The sequence below is a fragment of the Mobula hypostoma genome, chromosome 8 (assembly GCF_963921235.1).
Source record: "Mobula hypostoma chromosome 8, sMobHyp1.1, whole genome shotgun sequence".
Classification (NCBI taxonomy): Eukaryota; Metazoa; Chordata; class Chondrichthyes; order Myliobatiformes; family Myliobatidae; genus Mobula; species Mobula hypostoma.
The window spans coordinates 99,290,277-99,306,451 of NC_086104.1; the positions used below are offsets into that span (position 1 = coordinate 99,290,277).

At 41.7% G+C, this 16,175-nt stretch overlaps 1 protein-coding gene across 13 annotated transcripts in view; it reads left to right on the forward strand.

Moving 5' to 3' along the window:
* The first annotated feature begins 279 nt into the window (after positions 1-279).
* Positions 280-16,175, forward strand: part of reps1 (RALBP1 associated Eps domain containing 1) — a 103,098-nt gene continuing 87,202 nt past the window's right edge. For 7 of the 13 annotated variants that reach the window (XM_063056452.1, XM_063056455.1, XM_063056444.1 and 4 more), the window contains exon 1: positions 280-370. The gene's annotated coding sequence lies outside the window, so the exon portion shown is untranslated. Of the gene's footprint in view, positions 371-540; positions 624-664; positions 746-16,175 lie in introns of those variants that run through there. The other 6 variants (XM_063056459.1, XM_063056448.1, XM_063056451.1 and 3 more) reach the window with 6 other exon arrangements.

Here is a 16,175-nt window from a genome sequence, read left to right on the forward strand (position 1 = left end):
TGACCAGCAGCTTTGTGTGTTGCTCCTGCCTGTTGCAAACCGCCGTTTGTATTCTAGCTGTCTGATAGTTGAGTATTTTCAAAAACACTGCATCCTTTCCTTTCAGGCTCAAATCTCCACCCAAAGCCATGCCTTCCCGCCAAGGTAGCAGCCGCCACCTTCGACCCACGTGGGTGTGTTTGAGTCACGTGGGTCTTTCCGTCCTATTGTAGCCGCTCCTTCATTGCCTGAAAGATCATTGGGCCTGGCCGAATAACGTCCTTAAAAAGTAATTTAGCGCGACAAGGAATACGTTGGGTGTCATTTTACGGGACGGAGCTGCTGTCTGGTGTAGGGGAATGAAGAGGGTACCCCTCCGCCGGACAGAATCGTGCGTGATAGGCTGAACATCACCCTCAGCGGAGACGGTTGAAGAAGCGCTTGGGGGAGGGGGGGGGAGGGGAGGGGAGGGGGGGGGAGGGGAGGGGAGGGGAGGGGAGGGGAGGGGGCGGGCGGGGATGATTTGGGGTAGTCTCGCGAGATGACGGAAGTCTCGTTTCACGCTTGCCCCCTCCCCCGCCGAGCGCGGCTCGCGATCTGGTTGCGGGACCTAGGCGGCCATTGCAGTGGGAAGACTTTTGGAGGTAGGAAAACGGCTGGGAGGGGGCGGGGAATGCAAGCCGTGGTTGCAGGGGACAATCGTTGCAGCGGTGATGGGAAGCTACAGTGGCCTACGGCTGCGGAGAATCCTGCCGCGCGGCGGAGGGTGAGGGTTGGGCGGGCGGTGGGGAGGGGTGAGGGTTGGGCGGGGAATGTGAACAGGCCGAAATGGCCGGAGGAGCGGAATGAACTACATCTCCCGGCCTGCAACGGTCGTGCTGCGCAGGCCCAGTGACCATGGAGGCGAAAGCTAAAAGTTCGTGAAAGTTGATGCGAGAGATACATTTACCTTCGATATAACTTACGTGAGCGGCCTCTTTACTTTTACTGTAGGTACCCTCTGGGTGTAAGGGGGGCACATTTTTTTCTAGATTCTTTCTTGGAGTGTGAGGGTCTACGTTTTTATTCTAGATTCTATCTGGAGTGAGAGGGTCTTGTTTATTTTCCTTCTGGATCCTCCCTGGAGTGTGAGGGGGGCATTTAATTTTACCCTTGACCCCTTCTGTGATGAGAAGGGGACACATTACTCTGGACTGTGAGAGTGCTGTATATTCTCACTTTTATATATACCCGGGTGTGAAGGTCACGTTTACTTCCATTTTGGATCGTTTCTGGGTTGTGATGGGCACGCTAACTTCACCCTGAGTTGCAAGTGGATTTGGGATGCAAGCAAATGGCGACAGAGCCTCTTGCTTTAATAGTAGCTCTTTAGATTTGTTTATTGATAATAAGCAAACCCGAATAAGCTCGTGTATGCTGGGTAGAACGTCACTAGCAAAACCAGCAGTAATTATTCTTGAGAACTAGTGATGAGTTGCCACAGCCTGTGTGATGAAAGATCTACCACATTGTTTTGTGGTGAGTTGCAGGATTTAGAGCCAGTGGTAATTAATTTATTGTTCTATATTTCTAAAATCCTTTTAGAACAGTGATGAGGAGGAGTTCTTTAGCCTAAGTGGTGAATCTGTGAAATTTGTTCTCACAGGTGGCTGTGGAGACTGTTGTTGGGTATATTTAAGGCAGAGGTTGATAAATTCTTGATTAGTCAGGGCAATAAGGGATATGGGGAGAAGACAGGAGATTGGAGCTGAGAGGAAAATTGGATCAGCCATGATGAAATGGTGGAGCAGACTTGACGGGCCAAATAGTCCAATGCTCCTGTATCTAGTGGTGTTATGCTGTCAGATAGGTGATTATGTTGCTTGTTTTTAAGGTGCTAGAACTTGTGCATTGGAAGCTTCAAAACTGAAGTAACTAATTAATGTGCAACAGTATTTATGAATTTGACTGAGAATTCTGTTCAGATTACAGGCATTTTCAGTGAACCTACTCAGCTTTCAATAAACATAGGATGTTCCATTGTTGAGTTGTTTTGGTATACTCCTTCGATCTGAAGAGAGGGAATGAGTTGTATTATCTAAGATGCTATTTTTATACATTGAAATAGAGTAATGGCAATTAAAACATTTAAGTTTTCTGTGTAACCCATAATCAGGGTAGTGGTTAGGTTTTGAAATTGGAATGTTTATTCACAGTGTCTTACCTGTCGAATAAAGATAGATTGAGTTGGGCTATTTTATGGGTAGACCTGACCACACTGATATTAGTGTATTGAATGAGACCCAATCAACCAAAAGTAATTATTTCCTGATTTTTGGTTAAGCCACTGAAGATTTTCATTCTCTTCCCAATAAATCAATTCCTTGAAGCACTAGGTGTTTGCACATCATACAAAATGTGCTGAGCCACTGTCACTTTCCTGAAGAATTAAATTGTTCTGTCAATGTTCACTGGAAAAAAGCTTCATGCATTCATTTTTGCTTTCCAACAAGCAAAATAGCAACCTTCATAACTACTGTTGGATTGTCTGTATCTTATTAGATGTTGTGGTGGAAGCTTAATAACAGATACAGTTGGCTCTGTTAATCCAAGTCACCTTATAGTTCAGTTTAATTTTATTTTCATTCTTTTCCTGACTTTGTTATTTGTAATTATTTCAAATGTTTGTCTGTTGTTGACACTTGTTCTTGCCTGTGTCAAAGGTCATACAGTACAGTATTGAAAAGGCACTGGTAAACAAAACCCATTCTGTTTTCCCACATTCACTTCAAATTCACCTATCCAACCCCTACATTTCTTCTCTCCCCCCCCATCCCAGATTTCTGTTACTCATCTACACCATTTACCCACCAACATGCTTGTCTTTTGGGGCACAGAAGCTGGAATATGCAGAGGAGTACCTTGTGGTCACAGGGAGGTCATGCAAACTGCATGCAGACATCACCAGAGGTCAGCATTGAACCAGTTTAGTTTGAGATGTGAGGCAGTTGCACTGAGCTGTGAAAGTTTGCTGTTGTAAAGGTGTAACAACTAGTTTTGTACTCTGCAGTGTTTCTTTCCTGAGAAACTCTTCTTCCATTAATGATTAGAAGTTGTTTGTATGCAATGATTAAATTCATTAAAAATAATATCCGATTGTGTGTCACCAGCAGAATTGAAAAAAAGGGAAGTTGCTGAGAATCTTTTCTTATTTTTGGACTAAATTCTTGGAAAAGGGATTGTTGTCACTCAGTGCACTTTGAGCACTCCTATTTCAGAAGTTCGAATTTAATTTTTGTCTCATGTGGATCAAATCGTCTTTGACATGTTTATAAGATTAAGAGATGACCTAAAGCATCAGAGAATTTCTGTAATGCTTCTCCTCAGACATTGTTGTAACTTCTGTACGGAATTGGTGAAATTTCTGGGGAAGTTGTGTAGGTAACAGATTTCCTCCCCCCACAGAAATTTCAAGTGACTGTTTTCAATCTTCAACTTCATTTGCTTCATGATGCCTGAAATTGCTCAAGAAGCCACTGTGTGTCTGGCTGTATTTTATTTTATTTAGAAATGTAGCACAGTAGCAGGCCCTTCCAGCCCACACTGACCAATCACACCATGACACCAATTAACCTACTAACTTGTACATCTTTGGAATGTGCGAGGAAACCCTCATGATCACAGGGAGAACATACAAGCTCCTTACAGACAGCGGTAGAACCTGAATCGGGTCGTCTGCCGTGTAATAGCGTTTGCAACTGTTAAGCTACCATATCACCCTTTAGTCTTTAGAGTTGTCAAACTGTTCTAAGAAAATAATACTTTTAGGTGAGATTATGCATTGAAGGCCTCTGTCATTTAATCAGCCTTTGTCAACCCTCAGCATCACAGTTGACTTAAAGGATCTGAGTTGGCTGAATTAGAAGCCTGAAGACCCACACTCAGTGTCTTAGAAACAGCTCCTTCCCTTCAGCTATTAGATTTCTAAATTGACAATGAACTTGTGGATCTCATTTTTGTTTTGTGGCAACAAAAAAATCACTACAAGTTGCAAAAACTCGTGCAAAGGGGAATAATGAGATTTTCAGTGCAGATGTCGATGTTGGCTGATTCTGAGGCTGCCGATGCAGGAACTGTAGACTCTAGATGGAATAAAAAGTATATGATTGAGCCAGTGGGTCATCTGTAAGGTGGTGTGCTCCTGCTGTTTGTGCAAGGCTTCTGTGTGCTCTTGGTGCGTGGACAAGGTTTTCAGTGCAAACGAAAATTTTTTCTCCCCTTTTGAGATATGATAATAAGGTCAGGAATTCATTCATAGTAACCATTGGGGGTATTGGTGGTGGGGGGAGGGTGGAGTTAGAACAAAGATGAGGAGATATTTCTTTAGCCAAAGGGTGGTGAATCTGTGGAATTCATTGCCACCAATGGCTGTGGAGGCCAAATCATTGGGTGTATTGAGAGTTGAAGTTGATAGGTTCTTGATTAGTAAAAGGTGTCAAAGGTTATGGGGAGAAGGCAGGAGAATGGGGTTGAGAGGAGAAATAAATCAGCTATGATGGAATGGCGAAGCAACTAAATGGGCTGAATAGCCTAATTGTGCTCCTATAACTTGCTGCACATTTTTCAAGGAGGTTTTGAGCATGTCCTTGAATCTTTGACCTGGTAATCCTTTCTGTAACGATTTTGAACAGTGTTTATTTCAGGAATTAGTGTCACATCTGGGAAAAATAAGGGTTTGCTCTGTGAAACTGGCTGAGTGTAATGAAGGCTTCAGTGCTGGGGATGTTGTCCTGTAGAGAACATTGACATCAGTTTGCTTATCTTTCTGTTAAATTTGGAAGACCTTGATGAGTTAGCGTTATCGAATGCATTGAGTTGCTTGCAATATGTACTGCAGGTCTCGAGGGCATATGGGGAAGAGACCATGATTGCCTGGTGCCAAGAGTTTTGTGACAGATTTGAAGTGCTCATTCAATTAGATCGGTTGAATCTACCCGAAACGAAAAGGCTGAATATTACTTGCAATACTCTTAGTGCACACAAAGGAGCCCTTAAAGTTTCAGTGGTTTCAAGGGCTGCAGTCAGACTTTTAAATATTTCACACATTTTTAAAAGAAAATACCTGAGAGGTATTCGCAGAATTTGTTTGGCTAAAACGCAGTGCTTGATTGTGCTACTTGCTAGGGGTGTCAGTACTGTGTTCCTACCAATTGTGAGACCAAAACCTCAATTTTCTTACACTTGCTCTCTCCTGGTGAGATTCAGAGCTAAGTTTTGCCATTGCACAACAACTTATCTACAATGGGAATTGAATTTTTTTTTTCCAAGTCCACCAATTGAAATTTTGCATAATTTCTGCTGAAAGTCTGACTCTTAATTTGTTTGAAAACAATGTATGATATAACTGACCACTGTATTTGCCTTGGGGTTGACATGAATAATCACTTTGCATTTATATTTATATTTACAGAGATTTAATGTAACTTCTGAGTCATCCATCCCTTAATGTAGATATTTTGTAATTGAAGTGAGAGAATACTGGAAATTTCTCGGATTAGGCTGTATCTGTGGGAGGAGATGTAGAGCTGAGCTAACATTGATCTGATATGCTGAGTCTTTTCAGTCTCTCCTGTTTCAGATTTCCAGCATCATCAGACTGTCTGTAATCCTCATTAATGAACCTGATTCTCCCAGGTTTCTCATGCAGTGATCCTGAGCTAAGCATGTGGTTTGCAAAATCTGCTGTTGGATTCCTGCCAGTGGGGCTCCAAGTAGATTGCAGGTTGTACTGTAGCAGATCAGATTGCATTCTCTTTTCTGCTGCACTTCATTAGCTGCAAATAAGTGTACATGTGTATTTTCCAGTGCTCTTTATTATTGTTTGAGGTGCTTGGTACCAAATCCATGAGGTAAACTCTTTCTGCCATTTCCCATGACCAAATGACAATTCATTTATGTAATATGCTTCCATATTTACTACCGTACTCGTTTTGACTCCACTTTTTAAACAAAAATCCCTCCATGTAGATATTCTGTAATTTACTGTTTTAATGCAATGTGCAAAACTTACTTCTGCACGAGGTGGAAGAGAATTCTGTATGGTTTTGTTGTTTCCCTTTGCCTGTACCATCAGAATTTTAGCAGCCATTCCTTCGGAATTGGGCTTTATCACTGACATATCATGAAATTTGTTTTGAGGCAGCAGTACAGTGTATTACATACAATGTACTACAAATTGTATTAAGAAACAGGTGTGTGTGTATAAAACACTGTAAGACATAGCAGGATTAGGTCATTCGTTCCATTGAGTCTACTCTGCCATTCCATCATGGCTCATTAACATCCCCCTCTACTCCGTTCTTCTGCCTTCTCCCCATTACCTTTGATGCCCTGGTTAATCAAGAACCTGTCAATCTCTGACCAATGACTTGGCCTGCACAGCCAACTGTGACATTGAATTCTAAAGATTCACCACCCATTGACTGGAGATTTTTTCCTAATCTCTGTTCTCAATGGATGTCACTCTATTCTGAAGCTGTTCCGCTTGCCCTAGACTCCCCCAAAATTCACTCTATCTAGGCCTTCCAATATTTGATCATGTTTCATTGAGATTCCGCCCCCCCCAACCCCCAGTTCTTAAATCCAGGGAACACAGGCCTAGAACCATCGAACATCCCTAGGGAATACAGGCCCAGGGCCATCGAATGTCCCTGAGATATTAACCTTTGCCTTTTTTGGGATCGTTCTCAGGAACCTCCTGTGGACTCTCCAATACAAGCACATCTTCTTAGCTAAGAGGCTCCGAACTGCTCACAGTTTTCCAAATGCAGTCTGATAGTCAAAACATGGAGGAATCTTTATGAATTCCTGCCACCCTGACACCCCCAGTGTTCCTGTGATTTCAGTGTCTGAGGCTAGGGTACATGCAGCCTTTAGGAGGGTGAACTTGCAAAAAGCATCTGGCCCAGATGGGGTGCCTGGCGAAGCACTAAAGACCTGTGCAGATCAACTGGCTGAAGTGTTCACTGAGATCTTTAACCTCAATGTGGTAAGTCGCATTGGCATCCACAGTGATTGTGTTTTGAGGGGTTATGATGAAACATACAACTGCCTGAGAAGCAACTTGGATCCACTCCAATTTGCCTACTGGAGCAACAGGTCCACAGCAAATTGTTTAGCCATTCAGCTATTGTTGTTCTGTCATTGCTGCTAGTGTCCCCTTTCAATCAGCTTCGACCAGCTCCTCTATCATCCCTTTTCTCCACTGTAATACTGATAAATCTGAGTTTAGCTTCCCTTTCTCAAACTGCAGGGTGAATTCTATCATATTCTGATCACCGCCTCCTTTACCTTAAGCTTCCGAATCAAATCTGGTTCATTGCAGAACACCCAATCCAGCATTACCTTTCCCCTAGTGGGCTCAGCAACAAGCTGCTCTTAAAAAGCCATCTTGTAGACAATCTACAAATTCTTCCTCTCAGGGTACAGAACCAGCCTGCTTTTCCCAATCTGTTTGCATATTGAAATCCCCCATGACTATCATAACATTGCCCTTTTTACATGCCTCTTCTATCTCCATTTGAATTTGTAATCTACAACCTGGCTACTATTCAGAGGCCTGTATATAACTCCCATCAGGATCTTTTTACCCTTGCAGTTTACCTGTAAGGATTCTGCGTCTTCCAATTCTGTATCACCTCTTTCTAAGGATTTGATTTCATTTTTTTTTACCAACAGAGCCACCCCATCCCCTCTGCCTACTTGCTTGTCCTTTTGATAGAATGTGTATCTGTGTGTTAAATTCCCAACTATATTTTTTTCAGCCGTGACTTGGGGATGACCACAACATCATTGCTACCCATCTCTATGATCATCTACCTTATTCTATATACTGTGCACTTACATTATACCTTCAGTCCTGTATTCATCACCCTTTTTTGATTTTTGCCTCCATGTTGCACTTCACCTCATCCCATTAACTGCAATTTTGGCCTATTGTCTGCCTGTCCGTCCTCATTGTCTCACGAGACACTGCATCTACTTGCATACCAACAGCCCCATCCTCCACCAAGTCACTTTGGTGCCCACCCTTCTGCCAAATTAGATTAAGCCATCGCCAGCAGCTCTAGCAAATCTGCCCGCAAGGATATTGATCCCCCTCTGGTTCAGGTGTAATATGTCCCTTTTATAGAACTCATACGTTCCCCAGAAGAGGTCCGTATGATCCAGAAATCTGAAGCCCTGCCCCCGCACCAATTTTTCAACCTTGCGTTCATCTGCCAAATCATCCTATTCTTTCCCCTCCACTGATGTGTGACAGAAGCCACAATCCAGAGATTACTCGCCTGGAGGTCCTGCTTTTCAGCCTTTTGCCTAATTCACTATATTCTGTCTTCAGGATCCCCTCTGTTTTCCTACCTATGTAATTGGTATCTATATGTACCACAACTTCTGGCTGTTCAGCCTTACCTTTGGGAATGCTGTGGAGCCGATCTGAGGTATTCCTGGCACTAGGGAGACAACTTGCAGCACAATGCAATACATGATAAATATAGAGGAAAAAAATGAATTATAACCTTTGTGTGCGTATGTATGTATGTGTATTAAAAATAGTAGTGCAGAAACAGAAGTCATTATAAAAAAAAGTGAGATAGTGTTCATGGGTTCAAAGTCCATTTAGAAATTAGATGGCAGAGGCGAGGAAGCTGTTCCTGAATTGCGGAGTATGCCTTGGGCTTTTGTATGTCTTCCTGATTGTAACAATGAGAAGAGGGCATGTCCTGGGTGCTGGGAGTCCTTAATTGATACCTCCTTTCTGAGGCATCATTCTTTGAAGATATCTTGGTAACCATGGAGGTTTGTACCCATGATGGAGCTGACTAATTTTCCAACTTTTTGTAGCTTTCAATCCCGTGCAATAGCGCCCCCCCCCCCAACCTCCATACCAGACAGCGATGAAGGCCTGTCAGAGGGCTCTGCACGGTGCATCTGTAGAAATGTTCAAGTGTCTTTGGTGACAAACCAATCTCTTCAAACTCATGAAATACAGCTGCTGTTGTGCCTTCTTTGTAGCTGCATTGATATATTGGGACCAGGTTAGACATTCAGAGATAATGACACCTAGGAACTTGAAATTTCTCTCGCTGTCCTTCTGCTCCCTTTGAAGATTGGTTTGTGTTCTCTCATCTTGCCCTTACTGAAGTCCATAATCAGCTCTTTGGTATTACTTGTGTTGTTGCTGCGTCACACTTGTGTCTCGCTGCTGTGCACCCTTTTGTCTCCATCTGAGATTCTGCCAGTAATGGTTGTATCATCAGCAAATTTATAGATGGCATTTGAGCTATGCCTAACTACACAGTCATGGGTATATAGAGAGAGTAGAGCAGTGGGCTAAGTACACATCACTGAGGTATGCCAGTGTTGATTGTCAGTGAGGAGGAGGTGTTATTACCAAACTACACAGATTGTGGTCTTCTGGTTAGAAAGTTAATTACACTGGGAGGTACAGAGGCCCAGGTTCTGTAACTTTTTTGATCAGGATTGTAGGACTGATGGTGTTAAATGCTGAGCTGTAGACATTGAACAGTGTCCTGACACAGATATTTGTATTGTCCAGGTGATCTGTGGCCATGTGGAGAACCATTGAGATTGTATCAGCTGTAGACCTATTGTGGCAATAGGCCCACTGCAATTTGCTTATGTCCTTGCTGAGGTAGGAGTTGATTTTAGCTATGAGCGACCTCTCAAAGCATTTTACCACTGTAGATGTGCGTGCTACTGTAAGAAAGTCATTAAGGTAGCTCACACTACTCCAGCGCTGGTATAATTGTTGCCCTTTTTGAAGCAGATGGGAATTTCTTTGAATTACCCCGCTAGTTGATTGGCACAAATTTTCATAGCCTTACCAGATTCTCCGTCAGGGCCTGCTGCCGAGTGAGTCACCAGCTGCAACATGGATCCTTACAGCTGTAGTTGTATTCTCCATTTCAAAGCCGGCATAGAAGGCGATGAGCTCGTCTGGTAGTGAAGCATTGCTGCCATTCATGCTATTGGGCTTCGCTTTGTGGGAAGTAATGTCCTGCAAACCCTGCCAACCTTACTCGGAATTGTTTCTTCACTCTTGAAATAGCTCTCCACAAGTCATATCTGTTTTCTTGTACAGACCTGTGTCGCCCAACTTAAATGCCTCAGAAGTACCGCTCAGCAGATGACAAACCTCCTGGTTCATCCATGGCTTTTGGTTTGGGAATGTACAGTATGTTCTTGTGGGCACACACTCATCCACACAGGTTTTAATGAAGTTGGTAACAACTGCAGCATACTCATCCAGTCTCAAATACGAATCCCTGAATACAGTCCAGTCCACTCATTCAAAGCAGTCCTTGTAGGTACTCCTGTGCTTCCCTTCTCCATACCTTGATCCTCACTACTGGTGGTTCAATCCTCAGTCTCAACCAGGTGATCAGGCTTTGTAAGGTATGGGCATGGGATGGCACATACTCTTGCTGGTGGGGTAGCAGTCATCAAGTGTGTTGTTTCCTCTGGTACTGCAAGTGATTTGCTGATGATTATTTAGAGACTTTTTTGAGCTGGCCTAGTTAAAATCTCTCAAAATGATGGGGAAGATGTTAGGGTGTGCTGTTTCATGCTTGTTGATCACATCGCTCAGATTGTCTAGAGTCTGTCTGACATTGGCGTAAGGTGGAACGTACATCACTACAAAAAAGATCGCTGAAATCTCCCGCAGCAGGTAAAATGGACAACACACTTCATTGCGAGATTTTCCAGGTCCGTTGAGCGGAATTTGTGCATCACTGACACATTTGTGACCAAGGGGAATTGATCATGAGGCATACACCTCCACCTCAGCTTTTAAGTAACTCGACAGTCATATCCTGATGGAGTACAGTGAGCCCATCAACTTGAATCACTGCATCCACTATGGAAGGGGTTAGCCAGGATTTCGTGAAACAAAGGATGCAAGCAGTTCTGATGTCGCTCTGATAGCACCCTAGCTCTGAGATCTTTAATTTTGTTTACCAGAGACTGTACGTTTGCCAGAAAGATGATCGGTCTTGGGTGTCGAAAACCTTGTGTTGTTTTTTTTAAATGCACTAATAGCCCAGAACGATAGCCATGTTTCTGCTGCTACCTTGCAGGGATTGTGCTTGGCCACAGTCAGCATTATCTCTGTTGGCTTTAAGCAGTAATAGATTGTTCAATCGGATTAAAACATCTTTATTAACTGTACAGACTTTTGATGCGATTGTGATTCTCAGCTGTAGCAGGCCGAAACGAGAATATTTAATTGTGTACATCAAACTGGCGCTTCGAGTTCGCTGGAGAAGGTGTCCTGGAAGTTGAGTTTTGTGCAATTTGTTGACTTTTGCACATTGTCTTTGTGTGCAGTTTTTCATTGATTCTATTGTGTTTCTTTGTATTTACTATGAATGTCCACAAGAAAATGAATCTCAGGACAGAATATGGTTGCATATATGTACTTTTATAATAAATTGGAAATTGATTTGTTACTTTGATATTTTTTGAGATGCTGCAAAAATTAGGCAGTGGAATTCCTCTATTTATGAAGTGGATGGGAAGACCATGATCAGTTATGACTTTACCAATTAGAAAAATGTATGTTTGTCAAATTCATGATTTTGAATAGATAAGCCATATCAATCAGTTTGTGGCTCTTATCAAAATCGTGCTGAATGTTAATTACATGTCAGGTCATTTCAGCATTTGTTTCAGTGGGTTCTTTGCCTGTTGACGAGTTAGACTTTTTGAGAAAATCTTTAAGATGTTTCAGGAAGTATTGATTGAATTGTCTTGTACTTTTCATAAGTGACATTTTAACAGCAATTCACATCTCTGCTGTTTCTGATTACTGTAGGTGTTTTTGACTGTACTATAGCTGCATGAGTATTGTATTAGTGGGCAGTGTGCATCTATCAGCACTTGTAAAGTTTAAATAACGAGATGTGAAGCAATGGATCCAGTATAAGAGATCTGAATTGCAGGTTTGAAATTTAAATTTGTTCATTTTGTGGAGATGAAATGGTACATGGGTACCAGAGCTACTAATATAAAATATCTCCAGATTTTGTAGCATTGACTTTCAGTTTCAGATTGATTAAAATATATTGATGTTTAGTTAACTTTATTCATGGTTTTGTCAGAATTGGATTACTTTTTGTGGTTATAAAGCACTGACTTGCGGTTTTGTATCTTGTGATTAAAACACGTTTCTTTGAAATTCTGGATCTTAAGTTGTAATACAAATTTATACATAAATTACTACATTACAATAAGAAATGTTTAAAAAATATAGTGCAAATAGAGAGCACTACAAAAAGAGAATGGATTACTTTCGTTCAAAGTACATTTATTATCACTGACATGTTGTGAAATTTGTTCTTTTGTGGCAGCAGTGCAATACTTTCAACACCTCCATAGGCCTGATTTTATTCTCACAAATCAATGAATATGTTTAAAAAAATCACTCCCCACTTGTACATAGTTTTCTCCTTTTGCTTGTTCTTTCTTTCCTCTCTTTTCTATAAGTGTATACCTCAGGTAAATATTATGTGGAGATTTGTGACAAGTATATACAGTGTCTGAAATGCATCTTATGGAAATGTTTGTTTGAACATCAATAAAAAATTACAAAAAAAAATTATGTTAAGGTACAATGAGGAGTGGGCAAGCCGGTGGTACAGTGCATGAGCACTGGACTTTGAGATGGATGGTTCTGAGTTTGAATCCCATCTGGGCAGCAGCAGTATCTGCATGGTAAAAAGGCCTGGCAATCTACTTCAATCTGCTTGTGTATCTTTCGATGAAAACACTATCCATAGGGTCAACGTGAGTCGACGAACGACTCAGCAGCAATCCACAACAATAAGGAATGTAAAATATTGTGCAAAAAGAAAAAGCAAAATGGTGTTAATGGGTTCTTGAACCTTTAATGAATACGATGGCAGAGGGGAAGAAGCTGTTCCTAAAATGTTGCATCTGCCTCTTTCAGCCCATCTACCACCTCCCTGATGGTAGTAATGAAAGGAGGGTATATCCTGGATGGTGAGGGCACTTAATGATGGATGCTGCGCCTTGAGACGTGAAGTTTTTGTTACCAGAAAATCTGGTAACTCTACCTTCGAAACCTTGGTTCAAGCCATTCATATGAAGTAAAACTCCAAAAATGGCATCCAGTTATTCAGAACTACTGATGATCTGACTCACTTGTTGGCTTGGAATGTGAGGTCAGAGTTGGGGTACAGGTTGTGGATGGGTGTGCAGCTTGACATTGGCTTTGGGGGTGAGGAACAGCAAGGATTGGCGACATAGGTAGTTTTAGCACCTGCACTGGGTATAGAATGCTTGTGTATTTTCCACTCTCTCTTTAAAGTTACTGGATTAACAGGAAGATGATTTTTTTTTAAAAAAATTGTGAATAAGTGGAGTGGTGTTGCAGCAACAACCTGGGACTCAACGTCAGTAAAACGAAAGAGCTGATTGTGGACTTCAGGAAAGGTAAGACGAAGGAACACATACCAATCCTCATAGAGGGATCAGAAGTGGAGACAATGAGCAGCTTCAAGTTCCTGGGTGTCAAGATCTCTGAGGATCTAACCTGGTCCCAACATATCGATGTAGTTATAAAGAAGGCAAGACAGCGGCTATACTACTTTAGGAATTTGAAGAGATTTGGCATGTCAACAAATACACTCAGAAACTTCTATAGTTGTACTGTGGAGAGCATTCTGACAGGCTGCATCACTGTCTGGTACGGAGGGGCTACTGCACAGGACTGAAAGAAGCTGCAGAAAGTTGTATATGTAGTCAGCACCATCTTGTGTACTATCCTACAAAGTACCCAGGACATCTTCAGGGAGTGGTGTCTCAGAAAGGTAGCATCTATTATTAAGGACCTCCAACACCCGGGGCATGCCCTTTTCTCACTGTTACCATCAGGTAAGAGGTACAGAAGCCTGAAGGCACACACTCAGTGATTCAGGAACAGCTTCTTCCCCTCTGCCATCTGATTCCTAAATGGACTTTGAATCTTAGGGCACCACTTTTTTAAAAAAGTATATCATATTTCTGTTTCTGCATGTTTTAAAATCTATTCAATAATATTTTTTATTTATTTTCTCTGCTAGATTATGTATTACATTGAACTGCTGCTATGTTAACAAATTTCACGTCACATGCCGGTGATAATCTGATTCTGAAGTGAACTTGGGTAATAATAGGGTAACATCTAGTTGTATGGTACTATCTAAGGCCCAGATATCCCAGATTATTGGAATGTTAATGTTAAATTATGTTCAGGTTGGAAGTAGTTCCTGTGAGATAGCACTCCTTTTCAAGCAGAAAAGTCTACTTTATAGCCATTAGATTTTTTTTTTAACCAGCTACATTTCTATTCATGGCAATATTTAATCATCTACACCAGAGCTTTTATTTTTCCAAATAATCTTGGATGTGGCATTTTCTAGAAGCCTAACTATTGTACACTTAATAGATTCCCATTATCCACAGCATTACTACTGTGGTCTATTGGTCAGACTTGGCTTCCTTTTTGCAAAGCTATGTTGACTGATAACTTTGAAGTTTCCTGAGTGGCTTGTTATAATGTTCTTATACAGGATTTCCCTAAGATTAACTTGCACATTGAGTCGATAGTAAAGAAGGGAAATATAACATGGCATTCATTTTGAGAGGGCTAGAATACAGGAACAAGGATGTAATGCTGAGGCTTTATAAGGCATTGGTCAGGCTGCATTTGGAGTATTGTGAGCAGTTTTGGGCCCTTAACCTGAGGAACTGTGCTGGTCCAGAGGAGGTTCACGAGAATGATACCTAGATAAAGGAATTAACGTATGAGGAGTGTTTGGCTTTGAGCCTGTAGTGGTTGGAGTTTAGAAGAATGGGGGAGGGCTCTTATTGAAACATATTGAATAGGCCTAGGTGGAGAGGATAGTTTCTCCAGTGGGGGAGTCAGCCTCAGAATAGAAGGACGTTCCTTTAGAACAGGTGAATAGGAATTTCTTTAGCCAGAGGATGGTGAATCTGTTGTTCATGGGCTTCAGACTTCTGTGGGCATATTTAAAGTGGAGGTTGATTGGTAAGGGGGTCAAAGGTTATAGCAAGAAGGCAGGAGAATTCAAAGGTTAATAATAATAAATGAGCCATAATAGCATGACAGACTCGATGGGCTGAATGACCTAAATCTGCTCCTCTAGTCTCATGGTCTTAATTCAACCAGCTTCTGTTTTCCACTGTTATTTCCTTAGACTGTTTATAGGACCAACACTCAACTACCTTTTCAATATGAATGGAATATTTTGGAGGTTGCAAAGTGAATCAGTTGTTGTTGCTTCACAGCTGCAGGGGCCTGAGTTCAATCCTGGTTATGGGTGAAAGAGGAGTTTATTGTCATCTGCTCAAGTACATATTTGTACAAGTGCAATGAAAAACATAAAGCAGTATCACAGACACACAATATTCATGAGAAACAAATCTAAATTATATTTACAAGAAAAAATAATTAAGAGGCATATATCCATTTAGTTCAAAGTGGCCTTAGTGTTGCTAACCTTAGTGATTAGGGTTTTGCTGGTTGGTTCAAGAACCGAGTGGTTGAAGGAAAGTAGATGTTTTGAACCTGGTGATATGGGACCTCGGGCTTCTGCACCTCCTGCCCATTGTAGCTGCACATGGCCCAGATGGTGGAGATCTTTGGATGTTGCCTTGTTAAGATGGTGGGGAAGGATGTGTCTGTGATGTACTAGGTTCAATACACTGCTCTCTGCAGCTGTTTGTTCCTGCGTGTTCACATTGGTGCAGAGTTTGCATGTTCTCTTGTCTGAGTTTTCTCCAGTTGTTTCTATGATCTACCAATCCCAAAACTGCAAGTGGGATTTGCAACTGTAAATTATCCTTTTGCTGTATATTTATAAGAAAGGAGTTAAAGGGGCATTATGTGCCGCGTGTGGGAGAATGTATTGGCTCTTTGTATTCTTGTCTACAATCTTTTGGTCATCTGTGACTTTTGTTTTGTGTAATATTCTCTCTAATCTTAGTGCTTTCTGATTTTTCATTAAACTTGATGCAATTTTAGTTAAACATGATGGGTCATTCCCATCTATTTAATGTATTTTGATACAACTTGCATGTTGGCCTCTGCTTTCGCATCTCACCCGCCAAGT